Source organism: Ascaphus truei, chromosome 15 (assembly GCF_040206685.1).
Source record: "Ascaphus truei isolate aAscTru1 chromosome 15, aAscTru1.hap1, whole genome shotgun sequence".
NCBI classification, from domain to species: Eukaryota; Metazoa; Chordata; class Amphibia; order Anura; family Ascaphidae; genus Ascaphus; species Ascaphus truei.
The window spans coordinates 50,662,277-50,681,140 of NC_134497.1; the positions used below are offsets into that span (position 1 = coordinate 50,662,277).

Here is an 18,864-nt window from a genome sequence, read left to right on the forward strand (position 1 = left end):
TTTTGGTCAAAGACAATTTTTTTTAATGGCTCTTGTCTTCCTCCTTGACAGGTTGCAGACCCCTGTTCTAGCATTTCTCTTTCTGTGAAATATGATTCTTTCCTGCACTGTGATTTGTTGATACCCATTATGTATTTATCTATGACTAAATACCCCCGATCCCAATTGACCACCGATAACCACAATGCCACACAAAGTGTTTGGGGTAAATAATTACTGCATGCATTGAAACATTTATTAACAATAGATCCAGCACAGACCACTGCCAGGTTCCATAGAATATTACACAATATCAAGCACGGCAGAAGCCTAATGCCATCTCCCTCAACTCAGCCATGCCACTTGGAATAATTTCCCCAGCACCTTTTAGACATAACTCTACAACGATTTGATCCATACTGTGTCAAGAGTAGGAAAAGTTAGGAAGGCTGATGACTGCTCCTCCGAGGTTACATAGTTACATAGTAGATGAGATTGAAAAAAAACATATGTCCATCAAGTTCAACCTACTGTATGATAAATTTAGATGACAGATCCTTTATCCTATATCCGTTATTACAGTATATTGATCCAGTGGAAGGCAAACAAAACCCCAGTGAAATATCATCCAATGATATCTCATAAAGGGAAAAATAAATTCCTTCCAGACTCCAAATATTGGTGTTCAGATTACTCCCTGGATCAACATCCTTAGTTTCAGTTTGGAGTGCTTTTCTGTTACAAATATAAATGTTTTAGAGATGGTTTTGAATAGAAGTTTCTCACTGGGATAGTGCTCCACAGGTGACTTGAAACTTGAGAGGACAAGGTTCAGTAAAAAGTTATAATCTATTAGAACATCAACAACACGTGTAACATAGACCTCCTACGCGTTTCTCACCCTTCGGTGTGTTGTCAATGCGTAGGACGTCTCTATGTTAGACGTTGTTGTTGGTCTAATAAATTGTAACTTTTTACTGAACCGGGTTGTCTCGAGTTTCAAGTCTCCTTTGAAGCAGTATCCTGTGGGAAACTTCTATTTGCCTGATTACTCAACACTGGCTGGGTATGCTGAGTCACGGAAACACAAAGCACAGAAACTGCGGTCTGGGCGAGCAACTTCAGTCTTGGTGAGCGGTCAGAGTAAGGTAATATATTTCACTTAAAATGACATATTATGGATCCCAATAGAGACTGATGCACTTTTGCTGACAATTGCGGATAAGAATATAGATGCTCAGCACACAGCATCTAGACTGGATGTCTAAATATCTAAGTTGGTGTTTGTAATGACCCGGTAGCCCTGCTTTTTTTTATTTTTATTAAGGGGTTTGAATTACACATTGCACATTAGAGTTGGGTTATAGCAAAACATATTGCTTCATTGGCCAGACACCATGCAATTTATTTCCCCTTTAAATTAACGTAGGTAGGAATTGTCCATTTATGGCACAATGTATAGCAAAACTAAAGACAGAAAAAATAACAACAGAAAAACCAAATTAAGTGAATAGGCAAAATAGTGTGTTCTACAGTAACTTCAGAAGGAATCTACTGAAATAGCAAAACTTAATAAATATGGCCCATATTCAGATGTAGACCGACTAACAGTTTGAGCTACTGGGGTAAGCTTGGGAATCCTGATGGTGGCATCACACGGCAGCAGAAAATCTCTCTGTAGAGTGTCTCCCATTCGAAAGAAGGGCACCCACGGCTTTTAGTTTCCCCAGATCCATGGTGTTTTGCTTTTCTTCAAGTGGCTCCGGAGACAGTGAGTCTGGATACGTCTGTATGTAAATGAAGTGTATTTACCTGTTCACTGGTTATTCCTAAAACATGGTTGTACCTGTCACGGGAGACCAGGTACTTTTTACACCATTTATAGATTACCGGGATCATTCATTAGGCAAAACGAGATAGTAAAAACAAATTGCGTTTATATACATACAACAAGAAGAAACACACATGAAACAGTTAAAATAAACTTATTGGGGGTATGGGGTAAAAAATTGATTTTCCTAGGTGCAGGGCGCCGGCTTGGATGAGCTTACCCTGACCGGGATATACCCCCAGTTCTCCCGGTCCTCTTTTCGGCTTCAATTCCTAGCCGCGACCACTCCATTTGATTTCTAGAACTTGGGCGCAAAAGACGGGACTTAGTCTCTGTGATGCAAACTTTTCAGGCTTCCAAACAAAGCCGGTCGCTCTGCTAATTCAAACAGAGCAACATTGAAAAGCCTGCCTTAGCTTCATCGACTCACTGATTGGTTCTCTGCCTCTCTTCCTTGGTCAGCACCTTACATATACTCCGCTGGGCTATGCCCAGAACGGAGGGGGAAGGAGCAGCCAATCAGAGAAGGGGAATCACTCCCCACCAGCCAATAGAGAGAGGGGCTCGACCCTCGTCTGATGTCAGGAGACAAGGCGTGCCACAGAGACTCTGAAAGCCGAGTGAGCGGGAAATATGATTTTGTATATAAAATAATTTGGGTCATATAATTGTCTTTAAGCACCCCCAAAAACCTGTTTCCTTTTGTTGTAACGCTAATCTCATTGCCCCAGTCTATGTCTGGATAATTAAAATCCCCCATTATGCAAACATGACCAAGTTTTGATGCCTTTTCCATTTGCAAAAGTATTTTAGCTTCCTCAATCTCACAGATATTTGGTGGTTTATAGCATATCCCTACAAACATTTTCTTTATACTTTTACCTGCACTGCTAATTTCTATCCACAAGGTCTCTACATTTTCATCATTCCCTTCATAAACATCATCCCTTATAATAGGTTTTAGATCCGGTTTAACATATAAACATACTCCACCTCCCCTTCTATTTGCTCGATCCTTACGAAAAAGGGAATAACCCTCTAAATTAACTGTCCAGTCATGAGTTTCATCCCACCATGTTTCAGTAATGCCTATGATATCATTCAAGCTCCCCTTTCTATCTGTCAGGCTTCTTGCATTAGCAAGCATGCATTTAAGTTTGTTTTCAGCCTGTACTATTATCTTATCTGCTCCTTCCTTTCTGCTCCCACTTGGTTTAGTCTTTAGAAGTTTTCTAGTATTATCCGTATTTACTATGAGTGCTTGTCAAACTCGCACTTGCCCCCATTCTACCGCCATAACCTCTTGTTTCCTCTTCTATACTATTTAGTTTATCTGTTTCATTCCTCCCTCTCCATCCTAGTTTAAAATGTTCTCCAACCTTGTTAACATTCTCCCCCCTTCTTGTGTAGCATGCTTTCATTTCTGATGACCATCTGAATATTCAATGAAAGCACATTAATGATTCATGTTAGTTAAGAATAAAGCCACCGGGCTTGTTTAATCCACTTGTTTTAGTTAAACACTTTACACGCATCCATCTTCCTTTGAAGGACTGCTCTGTTTACCAAAACAATGAATCCCATATGTATTTACTGTTGCAATTAGGAAAGTCATTGATGTAGTGGCTGTACAAAGTTGCTTAAATGTAGCTATTGCATAGAGCAGGAGTAGCCAACTCCAGTCATCGAGGGCCACCAACAGGTAGAGATGGGCGAATTCTTTGGGTGAATTTGGATCCGCAGCGGATCGGCCGATTCCTTTGGTCTGCAGATTTCAACGAATCAATCTCAAAAAGGGCGGTTGTAGCACATATTCAGACCTGTAAAAATACACCCCATGGATTCTGCAACCCGTGGACGGATTGCTGAATCCACTGATTGGATTCTACAAATCCACCCGTGGGTTGCATCCAATGGAGGATCTTGATGAATCCGTGCGGATTAAAATTGACCAAATCCGTTTGCGGATATTACACCACAAAACGGTTTTTGGGTTTAAAAACGGGGAAACAGGTTTGGGTGGATTCGCCCATCTCTACCAACAGGTCAGGTTTTAAGGATATCCCTAATTCAGCACAGGTGGCTCAATCAAAATGACTGAGTCACTGATTGAGCCACCTGTGCTGAAGCAGGAATATCCTTAAAACCTGGCCTGTTGGTGGCCCTTGAGGACTGGAGTTGGCCACTCCTGATATAAAGGCTTTAAAAATACAGTATGTTCACTGATTAGTTTACATTGTATTAATACCCGTCATTACTATGTTTTCAAATATTGTCTTTACTCACATCACATTGTATTCTTTTGTTTCCTTAATTCGGCAATATTTGAAAAGATTAATGATTTTTGTGACGTTTCGTTGACTTCTTATCTGGTAATCAAAAATGATCTGTAAAATTCCATTCATTAAATCAATTTTAGTTACATAAAAGTTCCATATAATTAATAATGAATGATTCAATATTTGAAGCTACGGATTGAAAATAAATTTGTGCCTGACCTATCTCAAAAGGGTTTGATTGTTTTAATAAAGGGACACGTCTTACATTGGCAACCCTCTCTAGGGAGTTTAGATCGGATAGTCTATTCCAAGGGCATAGCTATAGCCTGGGCAGCCCAGGCAAAGCCAGGGGTCCCGCGCTCTTGGGGGGACCGCTCTCTCCCCCTCTTCCCCTGTAGAGACAGGCGGGCTGAGATGGCATGCAGCAGCGGGCCCCGACGATAAACAGAAGCTGGTAGAGGAATCAGAAAAGCAGAGCAAGACGGCAAGGGAGGAGCGCCCTCTGGCAGTTTGACGCATAAGTATTTCTTACTTCCGGTATCTGCTGCCATAGCGCAACTCCTAAGGCCGCAACCCCAATACCTTCTACAGCGCACACCTTGGCGTGCGCTTTGCGTTCAAGCTCCACCCCCCAGTCAGTCCGGTCCCAGTTACTACCCTGTCGCGCACATTTCCCCAGCGGTGCGTGACAGGTTTTAAGCAAGACAGGGGAATTTGAGCTCAGAGTTTGCGACGGAGGCGTGGCCACGCCCCCGCTGGCGGTTCAGCCAATCAGGATGAACCAGCCACATGAGGTCATGGCCACACCCCTGCAAACACACCGAAACGCTCCCTCCCATCGCAAACGCTCCCTCTCTCCCAGGATCGCAAATCGCAGTGCAGCGCACGTGCTGCCCCCCGCCCCCCTCCTCCCCCGGGCATGCGTGCTACAATGCCGCAGTCTAACTCCTCTACTAGCTGTTCCTCTGATCATCTCCTACCCAAAGGTAGGCATGGGAGAGAGAGCTGAGGGGAAGAGAGAGAGAGAGCTAAGGGGGGAGAGAGAGAGAGCTGGTGGGGCGAGCTGATGAGGAGGAGGGAGAGCTGGTGAGGGGGAGCTGATGATGAGGGGGAGCTGATGAGGAGGAGGGGGAGAGCTGGTGAGGGGGAGCTGATGATGAGGAGGAGGGAGAGCTGGTGAGGGGGAGCTGATGATGAGGGGGATCTGGTGAGGAGGGGGGAGAGCTGGTGAGGGGGAGCTGATGAGGAGGAGGGGGAGAGCTGGTTAGAGGGAGCTGATGAGGAGGAGGGGAAGAGCTGGTGAGGGGGAACTGATGAGGAGAAGGGGGAGAGCTGGGGGAGAGCTGGTAAAGGGTAGCTGATGAGGAGGAGAGGGTGCTGATGAGGAGTAGGGGGGTGCTGGTTAGGGGGAGCTGATGAAGATGAAGGGGGAGATCTGGTGGGGGGAGCTGATGAAGATGAGGGGGGTTGATCTTGTGAGGGGGAGCTGATGATGAGAGGGAGAGCTGGTGAGGGGCAGCTGATGATGATGTGAGGGGGAGCTGATGATGATGAGAGGGGAGAGCTTGTGAGGGGGAGCTAATGATGAGGAGGGGAGGAGCTAGTGAGGGGGAGCTGATGAAGATGAGGGGGGAGATGAGGGGGAGATCTGGTGGGGGGAGCTGATGAAGATGAGGGTGGAGATGAGGGGGGAGCTGATGAAGATGAGGGGGGAAAGCTGGTAAGGGGGAGATGATGATGGTTAGGGAGGGAGCTGGTGAGGGGGATCTGACGATGATGAGGGGGAGAGCTGGTAAGGGGAGCTGATGATTAGAGAGAGGCTCAGGGAGAGGATGGTGGAGGGAGAAGAAAATGACAGTCAGTTTTAATATTAATGGGACCCTGAATTCTTGTTTGCCCGGGGGCCTGCCCATGTCTAGCTACGCCACTGGTCTATACATTTATCTTCCTTCGTGTAATTACCTTATCAGGGTGCTGGGTCTGTGCAGGAGGGGGGGAGGGGATAGGGTGATGGAGAAAGGATTGGCGCTAGGAACTTTATAGTTATGAACAGGTTGGTCTTTATATACATCTCATAGTAATATAGCTTCTTCTTTAGGTGCATTCAGGGCCGCCAAGAAGGGGGGGGGGCAAAGGATACTGGCACCCCAGGCGCCGTGAGTCAGGGGGGCTCGGCTGCCCGGGCCCCATGCCCTCCAGCAGCCAGTTAAACTAAACTTAAAAAAAATAAAAAAATGCCGGGTCTTCTTATTGGCAGCGCCGGAAGTCAGCTGCTGGGTAAGCTTCCGGCACGCCAGTGTGAGAGGGAGGCCCGGCGGGTGCAGGAGCAGCCTTGTGGGACAGGTGCCTGCCACTGGGCCCCCCACTGCACATCGCCCCCCCTGCAGCATCGCCCCCACCACCGGGACACCCCCTGCGCATTGCCCCCCCCCTGCAGCACTGGGCCACACCCAGCAGGCTGCAGCATCGCCCCCCCCCCCTACCTGCAGGACTGTGCCACCCCCTGAAACATGGCCCTCCCCTGCAGCACCAGGCCACTCCCTGCAGCACCAGGCCACTCCCTGCAGCAGCGGCCCTCCCCAGCCTCATGCAGCCGGCTCCTCACTCCCCCCACCGCTACCGGCATCTACTGGACCCGGCATGATCATCCACAAGGTAAGTCTTTTTTTTAATATGTATTGGGGGGCTTGGGGGAATTTTTATATGTATTGGGGGGCTTGTGGGAATTTTTATATGTATTGGGGGGCTTGGGGGAATTTCTATATGTATTGGGGGGCTTGGGGAAACTTTTATATATATTGGGGGGGCTTGGGGGATTTTTTATTTGTATTGTTTTTTTTATACCGTATGTATTGGGTAGGTGGGTTTATTGTACGCATATGGGGGCGGGGAGCTTGTATATATTTGAGGGGGTGGGGATTTTTATTTATGTATTTGAGGGTGGGAAGTTTTTTGGTATACATCTTGTGGGGGGGAGGGAATGAGAGAGTGTGGGGTAAATGACAGAGGGAGAGGAGAGAGGGGGCGAGTGAGGAAAAGAGGGAGTAAGGCTGCGTCCTCGCTAGCGGTGAGTGGGCGGCGCTTACCCCGGTTACTTACATATATAGATATATGTAAGTCCCCGCTCACGCGGTGCTCATGCGCGGGCTCACCCGCACTCGGCCCTTATGTAAACAAAAAAGACTAACTTTCTAGCGCGCAACTACTCGCAATGCCCCCCGCGCACGCTTGCGTAAATGCCAGGACACCCGGCCTCATGCATGGAGCGCTTTCCAAGCATGAGCGCACTCAGCGCCAGCGGGGCCGCAGCCAAGACCTCGGACATGGTAATCTTAACAGCTCTGAGCAGCGCTGACGCTCATGCTCTCCTGCTCAATCAGGAGATTTTTAGTGTCCCTGCATGAGCGTCAGCGTGCGCGCTTGTAAATGCCGTGTGGGAGGCGAGGCGGGGCTAGTGCGCCACATCACGGCACCGACGTCACGGACTGCCATTGGCTTTTGGCAGTCACGTGACGTGCCCTCGGCTTCCCTCAGCGGCAAAATTTAAACTTGCCTGTCTCCTGCGTTTCCACACACCTCCGCACGCATGTGGAAGCGGCTCCTAAAGCCGCGCTGATTACAGATGCAGGGGTTAAGTGCATCTGCTCAGCACGGTCTTTTTGACCATGGCCCTGGCCTTAGTGAGAAGCAGAGGAGAGAAATACATGCGAGGCGGGTGAGACAGAAGGGAAAGAAATACATGGGAATGGGGGAGAAAGAGAGGGGGCTCGTGAGGTGTGAAATGGGGGGGGGGGGAGGCGGTGGGCAATACTGCCGACACGGGGGTGGGTGGGGGGATGGGGCCCTGCTTAAAATGTTTGTCCCAGGCCCCACGATTTCTGTTGGCGGCCCTGGGTGCATTACTGCATTCCTGGAGAGGCACATTCCTTAAACAGTTGAAGTATTGACTTAGACATACCTAATAGAAGCTATCTCTTGTTACTTATTATCATGATACTTTCTGGGCTATCACTTACTTTGACAATCCATGTACAGTAGTAATGCTTTAGTGATAAGATGGTAGAGGGGGTCACTTTCTCATGGGTCCCACCTTATACTCCCCTGGAATGACCACAGCAGGAGGGTGTCCATGGACACAAGTCACTATTCTTTTCCTCTCTTTGCTAAGGAGATATGGATCTCTGCTGCTCTGCCTTGCCCATTCCATATGCATACTTCAGTGCTGGGGTGGCATTGGTAAATCCATTTAAGAGTGCCCACCCATTATCCCTGGGGGCTGCTCACCATGGGAATGAGACAAGGGAGTTTCATATTACTGCTTCCTCATGCCAGTCCCAGGGCTACTATTTTGGTTACCACTATGGGACACGGGTCTCCCCTCTGGGAGCCTGTACTGCTCTGCTTCGTTATTATAAGGAGCCTAACTTCAGAAGGCACTTCCCTATCTGTAAAACAAGATGTGGATGTCTACCCTATGCTACTTATTTACATTTCTATGCTAGCTTTTGTACCCGGCTTCGCCCGGGGACTGTAATATTGATTGAATAGATTGTTTTAAAAAAAAACATTGTACCTGTAATGTGACATAGTTATTTATTTTAATCCTTCAACACCTGTGAGTAGACTGAAGTGACCTTTACCTCGCTTCACCTGACAACTCGCGCAGACCAATCACAGCCCGCCTTTCCCGCCCTACCTAGTGGCTGTGAGGGGGGGGTTTGTCGGGGGGTCTATCTGGGGTGGGGGTGTGTCTGGGGTCTATCTGGGACGGGGAGATGTCCGGGGATCTCTCTGGGCCCGGGGGGGGGTGTCGGGGTGTCTCTCTTGTGCCAGGGAGGTGTCCGGGTGTCTCTCTGGGGTGGGGGGGGGGATCCAGTGGCCTCTCTGGGGCCGGTGGTGACAGCCGGCGCAGCTTCACCTGCCAACTCGCGCAGACCAATTACAGGCCGCCTTTCCTGCCGTCACCCTGTGGCTGTGAATTGTAAGCAATCATCAGATGTGTGTTTCTGGCAAAACACACCCCCTCCCTTAATAGCCACGCCCCCTCCCTTAGTAGCCATGCCCCTCCGCTTCTGCGGACATTAGATTTGCCGGACATTAGAATGTCCATAATTTGAGAGGTGAGTGACATTGGAAGCTCAAAATAGTTGCGTTGACCTACAAATCCACAGCAGAATGTCCAGTGAAAGTTTTGTTGTGCTACATGGTGCGGTTTGTGAGATTTCGATGTTTCTGACATACAAACAAACGGAATCCAACTTAGAATTATAGTATACACTGGCGACACACTTTATTCGAGCTCGGCTAGTCCCACGAATTCGGGTATACCCGGGTGTATTGAGGTTTGTGACTGTTTTCTGCCCGAGTATATTGGGTTATTTTCCAGGCAGGGATTGAAGCATTTTATTCCCGCTGGCTGAAATACTGCACAGTATATATATATATACTGCATTACAATTCATGAATTTATGCCATCTGGTAGACACGCGAAGCATTGCAGCCTATTAAATCCTAATCATTATCATTTAACAGATCAGCCGCCCGTCAGCCAGGCATGAACCCAGGCTGGGAAGGCAAACACAACGGGGCTTGTCAGAGGTGAGGAGCGGCGCATTCCAGGTATCTGCCAGATACATACTGGGTATTTGCTCGAATAAAGTGTGTCGGTGCAGTAGATACAGATGAGACCCCTCCACTGTCTCTCCTCCTGGGGTCTGAGGGTGAAGTTCTTCTCCCCTCCTATCTATAACCTCTCTCCCTGTCTCTAGGCAGAAAAAGGGCAGAGCTAGGCCTCTGCTGAGTCACAATAGACCAGGTGACCCATCCAGCATATTCCAGAAGCAGTGTGTAGCCATGCCCCATGCATGGTCACTTTGCAACATAGTATGTGAAGGGGCAGATGTTTAATATCTAACGCATTCAAACCCTTAAACCCCTGATATCCATATGGTAATCCCAAAGGGGGATTACTCATTAATCACAACAAAACAAACCAAGTACTCTATTGGTTTTAGATTTGGTCTTCTCAATGAGATCAACGTAAACTCATACATGTAAGTCTCTAAGGTTTACAGGATCTTTTAGTTATGCTGACCCAGGGACTCATCCAGGGTCTCAAGCGCCACCAACAGGCCAGGTTTTAAGGATATCCTTGCTCAATCAAAACTACTAAGTTCCTGATTGAGCCACTGATTGAGCCACTGATTGAGTCACTGATTTAACCACTGATTGAGCCACCTGTGCTCAAGCAAGGATATCCTTACCTGCTGATTGAGCCACCTATGCTGAAGCATGGATATTCTTTAAACCAGGCCTGTTGGTGGCCCTTGAGGACTGGAGTTGGCCACAACTGGCATAAATGCTTTAAAAATACAGTATTTTCACTGATTGGTTTGCATTTTATTAATATCCCTTATTGATGCGACGGGTACTATCATCTTTTTCTTTAAAAAATCTTTACTCCAGTAATTTGCTCTCATCTTAAATGTATTAATTAATTGTTACTTTTTTTACATACTCCGTGTGTGCCCTTGATTAGGAAGGTTTTTAAGCCTACTCTTGGGGTGTGTTTTTGGTGGATAATGTAGGTTTCGCCTGATTGTGTTTAACTTTTGAATGGTGACAGGCTGTTCATTTCTTGGCCAAAAGATCTATCCCAAAAATAAATCCTCTTTTTAATAATTATCTAAGAAACAGCTCTGGGTTAATTGTTGTAATGAATTAGAACGTTGCACTATTGATGTTTAAGTTGTCCATTGGTATTGTGTTTCTGTTTTATTGTGTACCCAGCAAAATTTCTGCTGCTGAAGTATGTAATTTGGTGAGTGTGTTATAAAGGATGGTTTGTACCCCTTGCATTCATTACTGCAGTGCTGGATGAATGTGAAAGGGTTTATATAACCTTTGTATCAATGAGAAATGATACCCTGTAAAACCTCACTCCATGTCATCATGGGATTCTAGTGCAGCCCCAGTTCTCAAAGTCTCTTATTCCATAGAAACACACAGGAACCAGAATGCTCTTGGATTACAATTACAGCTCAAGCAGTTGATTGATGCCCATAAGACACCAGCGCCAAAATCCACTTTATGGCCCATTCACTTCTGGCTGTCTACGGTGTCTTATGGGATAGCACTACTTAGTACTGTAGATGGGGTTGGGACTCTTGCAATGAAGACGCTCATATTGTAGCACATACTCTACTATTAAAGTACTTGTTTTACATTATAACTAATAGATTCCCCAAATGTGGGGGAAAATTTGAGCAAAAAATGTATCACAGCAAAAAAACCTTATTGTTTCCTATGGAACCTTTTTTCATTGATGATCTTTTTTTGTCTCACCATAATATATGACCCCCTTAGTGTTACTAAGTTTTCACATATTTGTCCAAAAACCTAATAAAAAACGGGCAAGAAATCCAAGTTTGTAGGGATCGGACAAAATGTGGTATGCTACCATTCCATTGAGAAATATGAAACTAGGGAGGTGGCGCAGTAAGTGCAGTTGTACTTGTCTCTTATCTGAATAGGAGCACTATAATATTTATGTATGCATACTTTTCACATGGTAACTGTACTGGGAACTTGCCCACTATGGATATTTGGAAGGTTAAGGACGATAGAATTCAAATGAAACATATCCTAGTAGTGGTGGTAACCAGAGAAGCAACAGACCAATGCTTGTCCTTAGAGTCATAGAACATAACACATCTGGTGACACAAGTTCTAAAGAGACAGAGTACAAAGACAACAGTGTATGCATTCTGTTCCACGAACAAGATTCCATTTCATTGAGTTCCTCCCATGGACTCATCCTTTCTGTTAACTCCCCCCCCCCCTCCATCACCCCCTGCTTATAGTTTTTTTGATTTCCCATAGAATTGATGGATCCTATCCCAGTATTATGAAGTTTAAAAGTATTATATGCAGCGGTGGAACCATTTTTAAAGTATGGATTCGGGTCTATGCATTCAGCACTGCCCCAGCTTTTGGTGTATTCAAAGGGGTACATGTAACCAATGAAGGTATAGTAAGAATACTTTTTTTCTTGTATGGAGCTAACAGTGTATGCAGCGCTGTATGTAGAATTTTTGCACGAGTCCCTACCACATAGAGCTTACAATCTGTTTTTTGGTGCCTGAGACATAGGGAGATATTGTTAACAACCCTGCAATAAAGGCAGTATTACCCACCTAACTAATATAGAGTACATTTATTCAGCTGAATTGTACTAAATATTTTGCGTCCTACGGATAAGAATGATTAAACTCTTAAGACTCTCTGGACTTATTTCTACCTGTGTATATGCAGCTATTCTGTCTGAAGATTATGAGAGCTGTTATGTCTTCGGAATTGGACATTTGGCCACAGATGTCTCTCCACAAGCAAGTCCCCGCTGGCTTTAGGCCGTAGGGGAACCTTCCAAAGCAGCCGCCGGATACTTCTACTGTAATGCCAGTTTTAGGGTAGGGGGTTAACTTTAGGGTTTAGGGTAGGAGATAGCGTTAATATTACGGAATGGAACATTTGGAAGCGGTTGTTTCGCCTCGAGCAAATGGCACGACACCGCTGTCGAACTCTTCGCTGAGTTGATCCACTGGAATGCCCACTGTCAGCCACTTCTAAGGTAAGTTTGACTTACCCTACTGGTTAGGGTAGGGGGTTAATTTAAGTTTTTTTTTTAGAGATAGGGTAGGGAATTAATTTAAGGGGTTTTAGAGTTAGTGTAGGGGTTTTTAGGGTAAGCAGTTTTAGTGTAAGGGCTTAGGGTAGGGGGTCTTAGGGCAGGGGGTCTTAGTATAAGGGCTTAGAGTACAAGGTTTTAGGGTAAGGACATGGGATAGGGGGTTTTAGGGTAGGTTTTTTTTTAGGGCAAGGGTTCAGGGTATGGGGTTTAGACAGTTACCCTTAGTAGTGGTGGCTTGCGGCAGCAGGTTATGCGGCGGAGGAATCGCGGCGAAGCAGCAGCGGCCAAATGACACAGACCATTAATATTAGGTGGTTTTAGGTTATGGATAATGACTTACATTAGCGGCAAAGCAGGCGACGGGGAAGGATCCCTGCAGCGAAATCACTGGCGGCGAAATAACAGCGGAGATTTGGTCGTGACGAAACGGCCACAACTAAATGTCCTAAACGTTTCTTATGCCTTGGGCTCAACATTTCCGTTAACAAATCCTGCTTTTAGTCCTGAAAATTTCCCATAGAACGCGCCTCCTGCATTAATAGCTTAGTCCTGTGAGTGCCGATGTGTATTATTCTAAATCGGAATATTTTCTAATCCAGCACGCTGCTCTAAAGCCATTAGTCTCAAGTGTTTTATGTAACTTATATAAGTTCCTGTAATGTTTGCTTCCTGGAAATGGGACCTTAATGTGTTTGTTGTTAATTTGTCAACTTAATTTTTCCGATCAAGTTCTTTGTTCTTGGCTTGTGATACATTTTGAGTCCAAACCAATTCAATTGTTTGGTATAATTGCTGCAATAACTAGTTGGAGGTTATTCTGTGCATGGGGGGGGGGGGGTTATTTGGAAGCTGGAACATCTTTATTGCTTCTACAAATGAGCTGTGTCTGGCTCTTTCCAAAAGCTGGGATGTGTCTTTCTTCTTTTTATTTCATAGGGGAGGAATGTGTGTTTGTTTCCTGTAACAACATGTGGGACAGTTTTTCAACGGTTTATTTCATTCTGCTGGCTTCCTAAATGACATTAAATAGAGATACAATTTACTTAGCCATTTTAGCTTGCTACGTATTTCTTGGTATTTATATTAAAAAGTGTAACATTCCTGAGAATAAATGACTAATCCTCTCCTAATGTAGGTTTTCACCCTAACCTGTGATAGTCACTTTGTTGCCGCTGCTACAGTAGATGGTCTTACATGAAACTTTTGGTCTTGTCATTCCATGATACCACATTTTGCCTTCTTATGATTTTTTTGGGGAAAAAATGCCCACTTTTTTTATGGGGCATTCCATAATAACGTGTGTTTGGGACACACACTAAAAATAGATTCTATTTTTGGAGCACTATGTAACCCTACTGTTGGCCACTCATAGCGCAGATCCTATCAGAAGTTCCTGACCCATGTTAACCAGGCTACCCCCTAGGCATCCTACGACTATCTTCCTCAAGGTTACTAGGACAGCTATAGCCTTGTATCCAGATATACTTCACCCTCTAAGGGCCCCTAGGGTGTGCTTTGCAAGTGGACTTTCCTCTCCTGACTACCCCTAGACTCTATATTACTTTCCTTCCTCAGCACTTGTTCTGGAAATGCACTCCTTAATCTTCCAGTTCTGCTTAACTGAAAATCTGTCCTGATTATGTCAGCAGCGCCTCCAAATGTAACCCTTATTTCCCCCCTCCACCTCCCCATTCTCACATAGGGTCTCCTATGGAATATACTGCTCCGGCTACATGTCTTAGGGTGGTGCGTACCTGCTGGTAACAGGGGGCCCCTGAGTCTACCGCATGATGGTATAGGAGATGAACAGGACAGGCTTCTGGGGTTGTGCCTCAATCTCACTTACTGGTGCAGCACCTCTATCTCATGCAGCCCCCAGCTGTATGATGTGAAGTATCTGCAAAAGAATGATGCTCTCCTCCTCCCAATATATATCAGACAGGAGGTATAGGTAAAAATGCAGTGTCTCTTTATTTGGTCTCTTCTTCTATTCAGCAGCAGCCGAGATCATACAGCAGGCTGTCTCCCTTAGGATGTCCCTGAACCCAACTCCCAGCCAAGGGCACCGAGGGGGGTTCCAGCTCTTCCCCTATCCTCTGGTAGGATAGGAGGTATGGTTATACCATCACTCTCCGTATGGAGGCCTCAAGCCCATGATTGCTCCTGATTGCTCATGGCAAACCTGCCCTTACACAGGTATTACTGCCAGGAGGAGGGCAGATCTATAGCCCAAACCACACAGGGCTACAACTATTAAAAACTCAATATATTTTTCATATGATATATGTGGAGCCCAGATCAATATCAATGATGGCCCCTTGCAGACGCACTTACCAGAATGCCCCCTCCTGTCTCTAAGTTTTTCCCACTTAACACTTAGATTGTAAGCTCTTCGGGGCAGGGACTCTTCTTCCTATTGTTTTATGTCTGAAGCGCTTATTCCCATTATGTGTTATAATATTATGTCAAGTGTATTGCAAAGCGCTATGTACCAGGATGACGCAATATAAATAATGATGTACATATATACACGATAACCATTATATCGTGCCATATATATAAGGGCAGTTAAAATGTGGAATTCATTACCCATGGAGACTGTGATGGCAGATACAATAGAGTTGTTCAAAAAAAGGTTGGACATCTTTTTAGATAGGAAAAGTATACAGGGATATACCAAATAAGTATACAAGGGAAGGATGTTGATCCAGGGATTAATACGATTGCCAATTCTTGAAGTCTAGAAGGAATTTATTTTTCCTCTTATGAGATATCATTTGATGATGTGACTCTGGGGTTTGTTTGCCTTCCTCTGCATCAATAAGTATAGATATATGATAAAATATCTGTTGTCTAAATTAAGCATAGGTTGAACTTGATGGACGGAAGTCTTTTTTCAACCCCATCTATTAAGTAACTATGTAATTATAGCTCTATCTTCCCCTGTAGATCAGTAGTGGTACCTGATGATGAATAATAAAAAGTGTAAGAGTCAAAAACAATAAGAGTAGATGGTATCTGAGAGAGTGAAGGGGATTTTAACTTGGCAGCCTGCGCAAAAATGCTGCAGTCCAAACAGAAATGTAATCTAGTCACTAATCAACATTAGTCAAATGTATGTAGCTAAAAAGAACAAGTTGACAAGGGCTATCAAATAATAACACATTCATCAACAGAATTAATAAATATTAAATTAATTCAGCGTGTGTATATATTTTCCTTTCAGTAACCGGCTATTGATATAGGGATTTACTGACAGCCAGAAAATGTTCTAGTAAAGTTGTTATTTGAGGTTACGCCCATCATGCTTACGTTGATAAAGGCCCTTTCTATACCATTCACATGTTTTCTGATGGCTTCTCAATTCAGGGGTCATTTGTAGAAACCCAAAACAGGGAAGGTCACCATCCCCACATGTTCTTGAGATTTCCACATAGCCCAAACCCAACTGCCTACTATGTATATTTATATGATGATATTAGGAGGAACCATATTGCCGGCCTTGTTATTTTTCACATATGTGGTAACAGTAGTTTTTTTTCTTTGCAAATGTACAATTTCTCTTTCTTTTTAAAGAAATAGATTTAATTTAGAAACTCTCTATCCTTCGTTTTTAAAGCACAAATGTTGTTAACATATTTATAAAATACAGTCTAAAAGTGATTTCCCCCAATGTTTAATAAATGTAGATCTTTTTTATTTATTTTTTCAAAAGAACATTGTACCGCTACTTTTTTAACCACTTTGACCACTGGTTTTGTGTGTTCATTTTTTTAGTTTGATTCAGCATAGACTAATCTATGGAAAATGCAAGATATTTGATTAACTAATTGTGTTGCTGGTACATGTGGCTGCTAAGGAGTTAACAATCTTGATGTACTGTATGACCCTGTTATGAACTGACCCACTGCATACCCAAGGAAGTCCGTGGTACTGTAGATCCTAGGACCAGCATTCTTTGGGCGTTCAAGGTCCAACTCCAGACTGGTCACTTGACCACAATGACCAGAAAAGCGAAAATAGTGGGTAGACATGGGAGACTGGCTAAACTCTCATTGCAGTCTATGTGTGAGTGTGACTGTAGGGAGAGCCAGTCTTCTTTGTGTCTGAGTATATGCATATGTCTATCTGAGTCAGTTTGTTATTAATCTATACGTATATTTGTGTGGCTGGGATTCACTAAACTCTGAAAAGGAGTATCAAAGGGGCTCAATTCTACGTTGTACAGTATGTATGTATATCTTTATTTATATGGCACCATCAATTTACATAGCTCTTCACCGCAGTAATAAACGTGACAAAATAATATAATACATAATAATATAACACATAATAATATAAAACATAATGGGAATAAGTGCTTGAGGCACAAAAGTAACATTAGGAAAAAGAAGTCCATGCTCACAATCTAATTGGTAGGTAGGAAGAAGGGGCAGAGACAGTATGATGTTGTTCTGGTAAGTGCGTCTGCAAGCGGTCCAGGTCGATGTACTGTACTGTATGAGGTTATACAGTAGTATCATTTGATTGACTGATAATTGACTGCAGATAATACACATTTTCTTGACTGCAGACATTTTGGGATTGAGCTCTGATACCTCTTATGGGATTTTAGTTAAACTCACTCAAAGGGGCCTATTCACTAAACCTCGTTAAGTGCATTATTGAACTATAAATGCCCTTTTAGTGCAATATTGCATGTGTAGCTATTCACAAAGCTCCGATAACAGTACAATATTGCACTAAAACATCTTTTTTTACCAAGCTATAACAATCTGTCTGTAACAAATAGTGTGGTAGCTGGAAAAAATCCTAAACTCAAATTTTTCCCAGAAACTGCTATTCACTGAACTCCGATATGCATATTGTACTATAAAAACTCGCATTCTTTTATCACCAGCTAAAGGGCGGCGAGATCAGATTTGTGATATGCATAACAAGGAGTTTCTTTTATTTTTACTGCATAGGATTGATACCGTGGTTCTCCGGGGTTTCCTGCTGGTCTCCGGTGGCCTCCGGAGCTGACCCATATTTATTTCAGCTCCGGAGACCCCCGGATTCAATCCTAAACTGTAAAAATAAAACTATAGCCAGTTTCATTAGTTGTTAACAATGAAGCTGTTTTAAAGTCAATTTTTTATAACAGAGTATTGTGGCAGGGGGTCTCCTGAGCTGAACCACATTAATTTCAGCCTCACTTCCCAAGTTACAGGTCCCGGTATGGGGTGCCGGTATCCCCAGGGCCGTCTTAACGTATGGGCACGCTGTGCAGTTGCCCGGAGCCCCACAGCATAGGGGGGGCCCACAGCATAGGGGGGCCCCACAGCATAGGGGGACCCCACAGCATAGGGGGACCCCGCAGCATAGGGGGGCCCACAGCATAGGGGGACCCTGCAGCATAGGGGGACCCCACAGCATAGGGGGGCCCCACAGCATAAGGGGACCCCGCAGCATAGGGGGACCCTGCAGCATAGGGGTGCCCCACAGCATAGGGGAGCCCCACAGCATAGGGGAGCCCAACGCATGCGTGCCCACCATTGCTCTCCCCCCCACCCGGCACCCCGGCTCAGCTCGCTCTCCCCTTGCCCGGCACCACGGCTCTGCTTGCTCTCCCCCCGCCCGGAAGTGGAACTCCGGCTCCGCTCGCTCTCCGCCCACCCAGCACCCCGGCTCGTGTCACAACCGCTCGCAGCCTAGCAGTGCAACTATTCCGGTGCCTGCTGCTGGTAATGAGCGCGTGGGAGGCTGGGAGCGACAGTGTAGGCAGGGCCCCGTGCACTGCTTTGCCCAGGTGCCCCTAATGTTGTTAAGATGGCCCTGGGTATCCCCGCCATGTTTAAATCTCCCACGTCACGCGACCGGGAGATGTAAACGCGCAAGGAGATACCGGCACCCCTTGCCTGTAACTCGGGAAGCAAGGGGTCACAAGGCTGAAATTAATGCGGTTCAGTTCAGGAGACACCTGCTACAATACAGATGCAGCTCTCTCTGTGCAGCTCTTCCAGACTGCAGTTTAAGCAAACAGTTTAAGTGCGATACGTCTTTGAAAAATAAAAACAAAGATGTGTGATTTTTCTTAGTGAAAA

At 45.2% G+C, this 18,864-nt stretch overlaps 1 long non-coding RNA gene across 1 annotated transcript; it reads right to left on the minus strand.

The window, feature by feature from the left end:
• Positions 1-1,331: 1,331 nt before the first annotated feature.
• On the minus strand, positions 1,332-6,273 carry LOC142466999 (uncharacterized). The gene is made up of 3 exons (XR_012788302.1): positions 6,052-6,273; positions 4,097-4,197; positions 1,332-1,766 (listed from the first exon to the last, which is right to left on the minus strand). It is a non-coding gene; the product is annotated as an uncharacterized LOC142466999 (long non-coding RNA).
• Between the last annotated feature and the right edge of the window lie 12,591 nt (positions 6,274-18,864).